Source organism: Phacochoerus africanus, chromosome 6 (assembly GCF_016906955.1).
Source record: "Phacochoerus africanus isolate WHEZ1 chromosome 6, ROS_Pafr_v1, whole genome shotgun sequence".
Classification (NCBI taxonomy): Eukaryota; Metazoa; Chordata; class Mammalia; order Artiodactyla; family Suidae; genus Phacochoerus; species Phacochoerus africanus.
This window is the reverse complement of record NC_062549.1, coordinates 49,885,541-49,899,156: the sequence shown is the minus strand read 5'-3', so window position 1 is coordinate 49,899,156 and position 13,616 is coordinate 49,885,541. Positions and strand designations below refer to the sequence as shown.

Sequence of the window (13,616 nt, the reverse complement as noted above, 5' to 3'; positions counted from 1 at the left end):
TTTCTCCCAATGTGTTTTTGTTTTCTCATATTCTTAATATTCCTTTTACAGAGCAGAACTCTTTAATTTTAATGAAAGCATCACCACACTCTAGATTTTTTCTTATATTACCTTGTGGAACTTAAAGAAAATTTACATTTATATCTATGATCCATTTTGAGTTAATTTTTGTGAGAGGTTAAATCTTTGTCTGGATTCTTTTTTTTTTTTTTTTAACATGTGAAGTCCAGTTGTTCCAGCACCAAATTTTTTTGTCAGTTTTTTTTAGGGCCACACCTGTGGCATATGGAGGTTCCCAGGCTAGGGGTCAAATCAGAGCTGTAGCCTCTGGCCTATGCCACAGCCACAGCAATGCCAGATCCAAGAGGCATCTCTGACTTACACACAGCTCATGGCAATGCCGGATTCTTAACCCACTTAGTGAAGCCAGGGATCAAACTTTCATCTTCATGGATAATAGTTGGGTTTGTTTCCCCTGAGCCATAATGGGAACACCTCTAGCACAGTTTGTTGAAGAGAATATCTTTGGTCCATTTTATTACTTTTACTCCTTTGTCAAAGATCAGTTAACTATGTTATGAGGTATATTTCTGTGCTTTCTATTTTGTTTCATTATCCTATTTGTATATCCTTAAATCAACATTGCCCTGATTACTGTTGATTTATAATGTTGGTGATTTGATTACTGTTGATTTATAATATTGAGCTTAGGTAGTGTCCATCCTCCAACTTTGTTCTTCACTTTCAATATTGTGGTGTAACTTTTGCCTCACCATAAAAACTTTAGAATCATTTAGTCAATATTCATTAAAAGTTTATTGGGAATTTGAATTAAATTGCATGAAATCTATAGCTGAAATTTGGAAAAAGGACATTTTGACAATATTATCTTCCTATACTGAGCATGGAATATCTCTCTTTTAATTTAGCTCTTTGATTTCTTTTATTAGAATTTTATAGTTTTCCTCATATAGAGCTTTACATATTTGTTAGATTTATACCTAGATTTCATTTTTAGAGATGTTAATGTAAATGGCATTGCATTTTTAATTTCCAGTTTCATTGTTCAATGTTGGTTTGTAAAACCAGCTTTTGGTTTTGTTCATTTTCTATTAATTTTCTGTTTTCAGTTTCGTTGATTTCTGCATTAATTTTTACTATTTTATTTTTTCTGCTTACTTTTTATTTAATTTGCTTTTCCTTTTCCAATTTCCTAAGATGGAAGCTTAGATTTTTTTTTATGTTAGATATCTCTTCTTTTCTTTTTTTTTTTTTTTTTTGGCTTTTTAGGGCTGAACCAGTGGCATAAGGAGGTTTCCAGGCTAGGGGTCCAATTGGAGCTTTAGTTGCTGGCCTATGCTGCAGGCACAGCAATGCCAGATCTGAGCCACGTCTGTGACCTACACCACAGCTTATGGCAATGCCAGATCCTTAGCCTGCTGAGCAAGGCCAGGAATTGAACCCTCAACCTCATGGTTCCTAGTCTGATTCATTTCTGCTGCCCCATGATGGGAATTCCTATTTCTTCTTTTTCTACTAAATGCATTCAGTGCTATAAAGTTCTCTAAAAGCACTGCTATCATTATATCCTACAAATTTTGATAAATTGTATTTTCTGTTATATTTAATTCTAAATATTAAATTTCTCTTGAGATTTCTCCTTTGACCCATGTATTATTTGGACATGTGTTGTTTAATCTGAACATATTATGGAAATGTCCTCTTTTCTTTCTGTTATTAGTTTCTAGTTAATTCTGTTGTGGTCTGTTGTCTACGATCTAAGAGCACACATTTTATGATTGTTATCCTTTTAAATTTGTTGTGTTTACAGCCCAGAAAGTGGTCTCCCTTGAGAATACTCCACGCAAGCTTGAGACGAATGAGTTTTCTGCTTTTGTGGATGACTTAGTCTATAGATGTCCTTTATTCATTTGACTGATGGTGGTATTAAATTCAGCTATGTCCTAGTAGATCTTTCCCTTTGAGAAAGAGAAGAGTTGAAGTCTCCAGATTTAATGGTGTATTTACCTATTTCTCCTTGAAGTTCTATCATTTTTGCCTTACATCTTTTTCCTTTTTTTTTTTTTGTTGTTGTTTTAGGGCTACACCCATGGCATATGAGATGCCTAGGCCAGGGATTGAATCATAGCTATAGCTGCTGGCCTATGACACAGCCACAGCAACACGAGATCCAAGCCACTTCTGTGACCACACCAGAGCTCATGGCGATGCCAGATCCTTAACCCACCGAGTGAGGCCAAGAATTGAACTTGAAGCCACATGGGTACTAGTCGGGTTTGTTACTTTAAGCCATGACAGGAACTCCTTGCCTAATATGTTTTGATGCACATACAAGGGAAAGATCATTATGCTTTCCTGTATAACTGACCCCCATATCATTATGCAATGCCCTCTTTATCTCTCATAACATTTCTAACTTTGAAGTCTGCTCTTCCTGAAATTATATAGCTATCCACACTCTTTTTCTATTAGTGCTTTCTTTTCTCCATTTATCTTTAATCTATTTATGTCTTTATGTTTAAAGTGGATTTCTTTTAGGCACCATATTTTTGGGTCTCTTTTTTTATCCACTCTGAAAATCTCTGTCATTTAATTGGTGCATTTAAACTATTGATGTCCACAGTGATTATTGGTATAGTTGGATAATATTTACCATATTTATTACTGTTTTCTATCTATTACCATTGTTCTTTGTTCCTGTTTTAGGCTTCTACTCATTTTTTGTTTTTTATGGCTTTAATTGAATATTTCATATGATTCCACTTTTCTCTCCTTTCTTAGCATGTCAATTATACTGATTTTAGGAAGTTTTTTCTCACTGTTTTTAGTGTTTGCCATAGAGTTTACAATATACATTTATAACTAATCCAAGCCCACTTACAAATAACACTTATTGATTCACAAATAGTGTGAATACCTTGTAGTAACAAAATAATACTCATTCCTCCCTCCCATCTTTTTTAACATTGCTGTCATTCATTTGACTCCTGTACAACATAGCTAAGCATATATATATATAAAAGCATGCATAGTCAAATATAGTGTTTCTATTATTATTTTGAACAAAATTTTATCTGTCAGATAACTAAAAAGAAGAAAAATACAATTTTTATTTTACCTTTATATAGATCTGAATTTCTGGCCTACCTCATTATCATTCTCTGTAAAGAATTTATTTTGACAGCTAAACAGGGTACAGAGTCCTTATTTATTTATTTATTTTTTGGGTCTGTATTTCTCTATCATTTTTTCTTTTTTTCCTGTTTCTTAAGGTAGCACCAACAGCATATGGAAGTTCTCAGGCTAGGGGTCAAATGTGAGCTACAGCTGCCAACCTATTCAGCAGGCACAGCAATGCAGAGAGCCACATCTGTGACCTACACCACAGCTCATGGCAAGGCCATATCCTTAACTCACTGAGTGAGACCAGGGATTGAACCCAAGACCTCATGGTTCCTAGCTGGATTCATTTCTGCTGCACCATAACTGGAACTCCTCTGTCACTTTTGAAGGATTATTTCAAAACTAGAAATAGTTTCTAATGAGAAGTCAGCTGTCAATCTCATTATGGTTCACTCTTTAGTGATGACTCATCACTAAAGAGTGATGAGTATACTTTTAAGATACTCTCCTTGTCTTTGGGTTTTATCATGTATATTATATGTCCCTGTGCTTATTCCATTTTACCCAGAACCAGAATTTTGTCACCACTTTTCTTTTTTACCTTTCCTCTCTTCCCACTCTTCTTTTCTCTCAGTTATACTATACTTTATACCCTCAGCCATGCTGTTACTAAAATAAAATTTATCTTATCACTCATCTCCTAACCAACATTTTTCCCATTGTCATCTAGATTAAAATTCTAAACCCTAATATTGTTAAAAGGCTACTTCTGGAATTCCCATCATGGCTCAGCAGAGGAATCTGATTAGTATCCATGAGGATGCAGGTTCAATCCCTGGTCTTGCTCAGTGGGTTAAGGATCTGGTGTTGCTGTGAGCTGTGGCATAGGTCACAGATGTAGCTCAGATCCCTTGTTGCTGTGGTTGTGGTATAGGCCAGTGGCTATAGCTCCAATTCGACCCCTAGCCTGGGAATCTCCATAGGCTGTGGGTGCACCCCTAAAAAGACTAAAAAAAAAAAGAAGTAACAAAAGGCCACTTGAATCTGGGCCAGTTCTGCGTCTCCAAATTTTACATAGAATCTTCTTCTAACAAGTGCTTAGGATTTGTAAACTCTTGAAATATATGTTGAATTAAAAATAATAATCATTTTTATGTTGGTGTATGCCTTTAGACAAAAATTATGACATATTTTTTTCAGAAAAAATGAAAAAAAATGTCATAAATATTTCATTAATATTTTTACTGTGTAGACGTGGATATGGGTTGCATTAATACTTATCATATACTAATTTTTAGAGAAATGATATTTAATGATTTACTTTTAACACACATAAACATACTTTTGTTGTTAAATTTTGATTAAAACAAAATTTATTGCTTTATTTTCATTTAATAGAGATTTAAGGAAATTATATTACTTGTTAGGCACTGAGAATGCTTAGAGGCCAGTGTTTTCAACTCAACCTAGATAAAAACCAATTTTAACTTAATATACTACTATTAAATAAGGTAAACGTTAACATGGTTTTAAGGATAACACTCAATAAAGGCAGTTTGAAAGTCTGTTCTCTTCAAGAAATCACCAGGGGTAAAAATTTTTGAATCTACCAAATAATTATTTTTATTTTTAGTCATTATGTTCAATTCTTACTGTATATCCAGCCAACTTTTTGTAATATAAGGAAGTGGAAATGGAATAATAACTGATACGTATATATATAATCTCCTTCCCACTTTTAAAAATTTTTCATAATGCACATAGTTACTACAAATATTCCTGTATGAAATAATTTCTGAGTATGGTAGATCCTGTGTAAAAGCTTTAATTTTGATTTTGGTCTGAGCTCTGTCTCGCAGATGTGCTTTTACACCATTTGAAAGCGGTCACAGAACAGCTCTTATAAGCATGGAGATGAGCATGGTAGTTCTAATTTCACTCCTAGCATTTCTACTGGAGATTGGCAGGAGCAACAGGAAAGAGGTTTCCTCTAAAAGTGCCATACTGTGGGACAAGTTTTTCATTGGCTGATTTTTTTTCCTGACTCTAATAGTTTTGAAACCACATTCCATGGCCCTCCTACAGTTTTATAAACCTTCTAATAAGTCTTATATTTAAATTTATATTAAAAGAGTCTATCTTTTTTACCCAGAAATGAAGAGTAATGCCCTGGTGTCCTTTGTATTAAAGATGATCTTTATTGAAAATAAGTCCTTTTTCAGAATTTCTTCATTTAATATTTAGTCAATGTGCAAATGTGCAAAACACTATGGTACTTGTTTTGTAGAGATTAAAAGAAATGCACTAAAAAGTTGTAAAATCAACTACTTGGGGAAGCTACCATGTAAGGTACTTTAACTTTGATTTTGGTCTCAAAGATTTAACAATTAGAAAAAATATGTGAAAAAAGTGTGGTTTTAAATTAATTAGATGGATCACAAGTATACACTAAAATAAATTTCATTATCTCACGGACATATATATTATCTATGAGAGTGATTGTTAAATTACTATTTTCCAACAGATGCAGTACAAAATGGATGAATGGAGGAATTTTGGGACATAGTTGGACAGTGGCTGGAAGTGATAGTTGTTACACATAAGCCAATATATGGTTTGCAGATATTGATTCAGGACAGCATATCAAACAACCCAATTCAAGTAAAGTGCCTATTCATGAGCAATGGGAGCTCTGTCAAAACTGTAGAAAGTGTGAGGCATTTTAAAATGTCATATTCATGAGCATGTATGTTAGTTTATTGCTAATGTCATATCATTATAGGTTTTTAAATAATAGGAAGGGACTGAGAAGTGAAAGTTTTTGACGAATGGATCAAGGAGAGGAATGTGAATGATGGTTAAAGGAGAGAGGCTCTAGAAAAACAGAAAAAAAGTAGAAGTCTACTTTGGTAGTCCGGAAGCAATAAGTCGAAAGACAATTTTGACAGTAATAATGGAAGGAAATTAATATGAGAGATATTTTAATTATTCAAGGTATTGTAGTATGAAATAGACCATTTCCAGTATATTTTCAACACTCTTTAGCACTGTTACCAGGACACGCCATGTTTTGTTTGTTTTTTCCAACCAGAATAGCTTATTGCTGCATAGATGCATAGATGTGTGTATATCTGTGGATGTCAGCTCTTACCCCAGCCACCAGGCAGGATTCACAAGCAGGGATTTAAATGAACCTGTGCTCTAACTCAACACCTTGGGTTAGGACAAAATTTTTCTCACATTTCCCAGAGGTATTTAAATACAGACCACCCCATCCCCACTCCTAAGAACTTTGTGAATGCAAATAAGCCATTATTTTAAATATTCATAGGAGAGTTGGATTTTATTTTATTTATTTTATTTTATTTATTTTATTTTTTGCTATCCAGAACCCAAGCTAAACATAGTTTTCTCAAAGATTTGTTCCATCAATGGATAAATATTTGTAATTCATGTTTTCATTGAGAGTCTTGGCATTACATGGCGTGTTCTTATTCCTTACCTTGGAAAAGCATGAAATTTTTCCTTTTTTCTGTTTGTCGTTAAAGCCCAAGATCTTTGGTTGTTGCCATCTGCAAATGTTCCCAAAGCTGTGGAGGATCTGCTTACCACTTGACTTTTTTTTTTTTCCTTTTTAGGGCTGCACCCATGACTTACAGAGGTTCCCAGGCTAGGGGTTGAATCTGAGCTGTAGCCCCTGGCCTACACCACAGCCACAGCAACACCAGATCTGAGCTGCTTATGGCAATGCTGGATCCTTAACCCTTTGAGTAAGGCCAGGGATCGACCTTGCATCCTCAGGGAGGCTAGTCAGATTTTATTCCACTGAGCTACATTGGAACTCCACCATTTGACTTTTAAGCTTCGTTGTTAGTTTGCGTTTCTATGAAAGGATTTATAATGATACTGATTATCTAAAAATGCAAATTCAGAATATGCTTATTTTTATTATTTTATTTTCTAAATTTATTAGTCACAATCACTTAAATATAATCCAAAATTTCTACATGGAAATGTCTATGTTATATTTCTTTGACAATTCAAGCAATATTTTTCATGACGCTGCTGCTTTTCTTTAATACTCTTTCCTCATGATTTGATAGTACATCTGTTTGCTAGAGTAAAAATTAATAATGGAAAAGTGTAATGACTATGTAAAGTTTAATACTTAAATTAACATTTTATGAAAAAATATTTTACTGTTATTAACATAGAAGCTTTAATAAATTACCTCAAAAATATTATGGTTAGAAATATTGTTAAATGTAATTATATTAATATTTTATTGTTAAAAATTTTATTTCATAACTATTTGCTCATATAGAAAATATGTGAATCTAGATGCACTTAGATGAGATCTTTAAAATTAAGCTTTAAGTTTATTAGATTCTGCATGCAATATTCTGAACATTTTTCCAATGGAAAATAAAACACACTGCTATTAAAATCCAAAGATCTTTGTTGCTTGAAAAGTCACTTTGGGGAAGTTCTTATTTGGTTGACATAACATTTGTGCATGAAAATTGCACACATCTTGATAAATAACAAATTTAAATATTGCAGTGAGATTTTTTTCTTTATAATTATTATGACAGGTGTAAAAATGACTCCCCAAAGGTATATTTGGTTTCTAATCTTGGAACCTGTGAATATTAGTGTACATAGCAAAGGATGTGGTAAGACTCTCGAGAGAAATTTTTCCTGGATTATCCAGATGGGTCCTATATGCCAGCACATGTATCATTATAAGAAGGATGCAGAGAGAGATTTGATAAAGACAGAAACAGAGGAGAAGGTGATGTGAATAGCTTGGAGCGGTGCCTTCAGAAGGCAAGGAATGACAGTGCATGCCAGCAACTACCTGCTAGGAAAGTGAAGTTATGGATTCTCCTCACAGGGAAACTCCTGAGGGAGCACAGCCTTTTTGACGTCTTCATTTCAGACGTCTGGCCTCCAGAACTTCAGTGAATACATTTCTATTGTTTTAAGTCACTTAGTTTGTGATAATTTACTACAGCAGCCATAGGAAACTAATACAACTATATACTATAAAACCACTGATTTTGTTCTCACTTGATTTTGCAATTGGACAAAGGTATATAAATATCCATAGACTACATTCAGACAAACTTTGTAGAAAGTATCATTTAATTTTTTTTCTGTTAATTTAATTATAGTAAGATAAAGACCAACAATATGTAAAACAATTATGTAAAGCAGAAAAACAATTACTGCTGATTTAAATAATTATCTAACTACTAGATAGTAATCAAAATAAATCATTTATTTAATTCAAATACTTTGAAAAGGATATGATACAAACATATTTTAATAATAAAACACTCTATTCAAATTCTCTATGAGTAAATAGAACCCTTTTTAGCAAACATGTAATGCTGAAGCTCTTTATGGAGCACTTTGCTTTACCTTTTTCTACTTCCCTCATATGACCGTTGCCTCTTTTATTTCATAATTATAGAATTTATAATCTTTCTCATGAATACAATTAACTTTTGGCATTCTATCTCATGATACTTGAAGTAAAGTTGCATTTTCTTCCATGTAAAAAATAAAATGACCCAACACCATTTTCTCACATTTTAAGCAAACCAAATATATGAAAATAAATTTTCTTTTCACTAAGCAAACAAAATATAGAGATGCTTAAAACAATACAAATGCTGAATTACAAATACCATTTGTTTTAATCAAAATCATCTCAAATTTCAGAGCAGAATTTCTTTAAATGGTAACTCCTCTACTGAAAAATAAATATTATTTATAGCCAAAATATTAACAGGGATTCTCATTGCTCAATAGTATTGATGGCTTTTTTCTACTTTTCTGTTTATCAAAAGTATTCTGTGATAACTATTATTTTTACAAATAAATAAAATATAATTATAATTTGGTTTCTAAAAACCCAAAGCAATCTATTGATTAAAAAGCAACCTATATTGAATGTTGTGGTCCACCATCCAATCTCCATTAATGTAAGTTCTTGCCATATTTGAAGATATTTCATCTCATTTGAAGATTTATGCTTTCTGAAATGTCTTCACTTTGGAAGGTTCTTTCACCTGTGGAAAGATACAATACACAAAGACAGATACTAAAATAATGGAAATAGGTATGTGGTATTTGCTGTGTGATAGATTTTAAGCAGTAATTGAAGTAAATATAGAAAATAGTTTTATTTTCATTTACTTCCAAATTCTAAGGCCTAGCTCATTACCAGATGAAAGCAATTATAGTTCTACTACAAAACTGTATAAGAAAAAAAAAGGTGGATTGGACCAAAGGGTTCCTTTTCGGTATGGTGAGATCTTACATCTAATAAGTTGACATAAACAGGTAGGAATGACAATATTGATTTTTCCAATCCAAGAACATGGTATATTTTTTAATCTGTATTGTCCTCCATTTCTTATATCATTATCTTATAGTTTTCAGAGGGAAACTATCTGAAAAGACCTCTGAAAACTATCTTATAGGTAGGCTATAGGCCTCCTTAGGTAGGTTTATTCCTAGGTATTTTATTTTATTTTTGATACAATGGTAAATGTCATTATTTCCTTAATTTCTCTTTCTGATATTTTGTTGTTAGTGTATAGCTATGCAACTGATTTCTGTATATTAATTTGGTATCCAGCAACTTTAATAAATTCATTGATGAGCTCTAGTAGTTTTCTGGTAGTGTCTTTAGGATTTTCTATGTATGGCACCAAGTCATCTGCAAACAGGGACAGCTTTACTTCTTCTTTTCCAATTTATATTCCTTTTACTTCTTTTTCTTCTCTGATTGGTTCGGCCAAGACTTCTATACCTATGTTGAATAAAAGACATGAGAATGGACATCCTATCTTGTTCCTGTTCTTAGGGGAAATGCTTTCAGCTTTTTACAATTGAGTATGATGTTAGCTGTGGGTTTGTTATATATGGCCTTTAATATGTTTAGATAGGTTCTCTCTATGCCCCTACCCAAGGCAATCTACAGATTCAATACAATCCCGACTAAACTACCCATGATATTTTTTAACGGAACTAGAACAAAAAAATGTTAAAATTTCTATAGAAACACAAAAACCTTGAATAGTAAAAACAATTATGAGAAAGAAAAATGAAGCTGGAGAAATCAGGCTTCCTGACTTCAGACTATACTACTAAGCAAGTCATCAAAACAGTATGGTACTGGAATAAAAACAGAAATATAGATCAATGGAACAGAATAGAAAGCCCAGAAATAACCTTTCACCTAAGCTCAATTCATCTATGACAAAGGAGGCAAGAATATACAATGAATAAAAGACAGGCTCTTGAATAAGTGGTGCTGAAAAAACTGGACAGCAATCTGTAAAAGAATGAAATTAAAAGATTCTCTAATATGATAAAGAAAAATAAACTCAAAATGGATACTATAAATCTCTTAGGAAAAGACGTAGGCAGAACACTGACACAAAGCACAGCAATATTTTTTTTGGCTCTACCTCCTAGAATAATGAAAATAAAAACAAAAATAAAATCAATATAAAATCAAATAAGATCAATATATGTGATCTAATTAAACATAAAAGCTTTTGCATAGCAAAGGAACCATAAACAAAATGAAAAGACAACTGACAGAATGGGAGAATATAATCACCAAAACATCAGAAAACTGTAGCTCAATATAAAAAATAAAGAAACAACCAATCAAAAAATGGGCAGAAGATCTAGGTAGGCATTTCTCCAAAGAAGACAGGCATATTGGAATTCCCATTGTGGCTCCGTGGGTTAAGTACCTGGCATAGTGTCAATGAGGATGTGGTTTTGATACCTGGCCTTGCTCAGTGGATTACGGATCCAGTGTTGCTGTAAGCTGAGGCTTAGGTCACAGATGTGACTGGGATCCAGCATTGCTGTGGCTGTGGCATAGGCCTGCAGCTGCAGCTCCAATTCAACCCCTAGCCCAGGAACTTCCATATGATGCAGGTGCAACTGTGCAAAGAAAAAACAATGACAGATGGCCCCAAAGCACATGAAAACATGTACAACATCACTAATATATATATTATGTGTGTGTGTGTATATAAAATCACTATATTATATATTCTGTTTTTTCCTATATATGCATACCTATGTTAAAATTTAACTTATAGTATAGACACACAAAATTTTAGCCAACTGAATCCAAAAATATATAAAAAATATCATACACACCACGACCAGGTGGGATTCATCCCAGGTTCACAAGAATGGTTCAACATACCCAAATCAATCAACATCGTACACCACATTAAAAACAGAAAAGTCAAAAACAACATGATCATCTCAACAGATGCAGAAAAAGCCCTAGACAAAGTCCAACATGCATTCATGATTAAAACTCTTACCAAAGCGGGTGTAGAGAGAACATCCCTTAACATAATCAGAGCCATTTATGACAAACCCACAGCAAATATAATACTCAATGGAGAAAAGCTGAAAGCCTTCCCTTTAAAATCTGGAACAAGACAAAAATGCTCACTCTCACCACTATTACTCAACATAGTCCTGCTCAACATCCCTGATTATTAGAGAAATGCAAATCAAAACTACCACAAGATACCACCTCACACCAGTCAGAATGGCCATCATTCATAAGTCCACAAACAACAAATGCTGGAAGGGGTGTGGAGAAAAGGGAACCATCCTGCACTGCTGGTGGAAATGTAAATTGGTACAACCACTATGGAGAACAGTATGGAGGTACCTTAGAAAACTATACATACAACTACCACATGACCCAGCAACCCCACTCTTGGGGATATATCTCTTCAAAAATTTCCTTAAAAAAGACACATGCACCCACATGTTCATTGCAACACTATTCACTATAGCCAAGACATGGAAACAACCTAAATGTTCACTGAAAGATGATTGAATTAGGCAGATGTGGTGTATATATATGCAATGGAATACTATTCAGTCATAAAAAAGAACAAAATATTGCTGTTTGCAGCAACATAGATGGAACTAGAGAGTCTCATACTGACTGAAGTCAGAAAGAGAAAGTTAAATACCATATGATATCACTTATATCTGGAATCTAATATATGGCACAGATGAACCTTTCCACAGAAAAGAAACTCATGGACTTGGAGAATAGACTCCTGGTTGCCAAGGGGGAGGGGGAAGGCATGGGATGGATGGAATGCTTGTGGTTAATTTGTGCAGACTATTGCCTTTGGAATGGATTAGCAATGAGATCCTGCTTGTAGCACTTGCAACTATATCTGGTCACTTATGATGGAGCATGATAATGGGAGAAAAAAGAATGTATACTTGTATGTACAACTGGGTCACCATGCTGTACAGAGGAAAATTGACAGAATACTGTAAGTCAGCTCTAATGGAAAAAAATAAAAATCATTATATTAAAAAAATTTAAAGTAAAAATTAGGTACGATTAGAGTGTAACCGCAACAACTAGTAATAAAATAGAGTGATTATAACAATATAATATAATGAAAGTTATGTGAATGTGGTCTTTCTCAAAATATCTTACTCTATGAATTTAATGTCTTTTCCATCTTAACTAAGCACGTATCAAACACTGTGGCTGTAACTTTTGCAGTTTGAGGTAGGACAGCAACACTAGCACAAATGTCTTATTCCTTAAAAATTTCAGAGAATATTATTACCACAGACCTTAGCCACTTCAGCATATCATTTTTTCATTCCTTATTAATTCAGGAACTTTCACCTGTTCTTTTAAAGGAAGCACTTACGGCTTCTCTTTGGCATATATGAATTGCTAGCATCACTACTCTTGCACTTTGGATCTATTACTAAGTACAATATGTTTTCTTTTTAATTGAAGTATAGTTGATTTTACAGTAAAGGTTATTGAACACAAACACTATATTAGCACAACAGTTGATCTGAATACCAAGAAGGCTACTAAACTAAGGGGCAGGATATGCAAGACAAAAGGATGATTTATATCCTGCTCAGGACAGAATAAGTCAATGTGAGATTTCGTGCTACTCAGAGCAAGGTGCAGTTTAAAACTCGTGACTTGTTTATTTCTAGAATTTTTTAAAAAATATTTTCAGACCCTTGTTGATTGCAGGTGACTGAAACAAAAGAAAGCAAAACCATGGGTAAGGGTGAAGTATTGTGGCAGTCACCATAAAATTATTAATTAGATAATTTCAATCATTTTATTTATAAAATATGTTCATGTTAGATATTTGAAATGTACTGTGTATTTTATTTTATTTTATTTTATTTTATTTGCTTTTTATGGCCACACCCAAGGCATATGGAGGGTCCCAGGCTAGGGATCAAATCAAAGCTATAGCTGTCAGCATACAGACTACAGCACAGCCACAGCAATGCGGGATCCAAGCCACATCCTCCACCTACACCACAGATCAGGGCAATGCCTGATCCCAACACAATGAGCAAGGCCAGTGATCAACTTGGATCCTCATGGATACTAGCTGGAT

General features: G+C 33.6%; 1 protein-coding gene across 1 annotated transcript in view; it reads left to right on the top strand.

The window, feature by feature from the left end:
- Window positions 1–13,616, top strand: part of CNBD1 (cyclic nucleotide binding domain containing 1) — a 560,677-nt gene that overhangs the window by 376,218 nt on the left and 170,843 nt on the right. The gene's annotated exons all lie outside the window — the stretch shown is intronic.